Source organism: Rana temporaria, chromosome 4 (genome assembly GCF_905171775.1).
Source record: "Rana temporaria chromosome 4, aRanTem1.1, whole genome shotgun sequence".
NCBI lineage: Eukaryota > Metazoa > Chordata > Amphibia > Anura > Ranidae > Rana > Rana temporaria.
In genome coordinates, this window is record NC_053492.1 from 163,591,510 (window position 1) to 163,591,822 (window position 313).

Genomic DNA, 313 nt, shown 5'->3' on the forward strand with positions numbered 1-313 from the left:
GATGATCAGCTGTGATTGGTCACCGCTGATCACGTGGTAAGGAGCCTCAGACAGAGGCTCCTTATCCTGCTTGATGTCATAAGACGCTCAGTCAGGATAACAGAACTACTTCCCGTCTGTCAATATGCTATAGGCCGGGTGTGAAGTGGTTAATTTTTGATTGTTGGCCAATTGGAAACCAGTGGAGGGATTGTCAAGGAGTAGTCACAGATGTTGAGCAGTTGGTAAGGTGAGTGAGTCTGGCAGAACCATTCATGATAACTGAAGGGGAAATAGCATTTGTAGAGGTAAGCAAATGAGAAGGTAGTTGCAA